This window comes from Octopus bimaculoides, chromosome 9 (genome assembly GCF_001194135.2).
Source record: "Octopus bimaculoides isolate UCB-OBI-ISO-001 chromosome 9, ASM119413v2, whole genome shotgun sequence".
In the NCBI taxonomy this organism is placed as follows: Eukaryota; Metazoa; Mollusca; class Cephalopoda; order Octopoda; family Octopodidae; genus Octopus; species Octopus bimaculoides.
In genome coordinates, this window is record NC_068989.1 from 50,485,802 (window position 1) to 50,486,246 (window position 445).

Below are 445 nucleotides of genomic sequence, written 5' to 3' on the forward strand. Positions count from 1 at the left end.
ATATATATATATATATATATATACACGGTTGGCTTCTTTCAATTTCCGTCTACCAGATCCACTTACAGGGCTTTGCTTGGCCCGAGGCTATAGTAGAAGACAGTCCACCAAAGTACCTCAAAGTGGGATTGAACCGGCACTATGTGGATGGGAAGGAGTCTTCTTTACAACACATCCACGCCTATATATGCAGGGTTGGGAAAAAGTCACTCGACAGTAAATCAAAATTCCATAAATAGTCTCTGTAATTCTGTATTGACTCGAACGGAAAAGTGTGTCGCTCAAGAAGAACTTCAGGTTGAACAATTTTCATGATGTTTCATATTTAGATGTTTTTATTATAAATTCATGCAGTTGTTAAACATAACTAAATCTTCGAATTAAATGGTTTTGATTTACTGACAGGCGACTTTTGACGAACAATATATATATATTGGTGCTTATT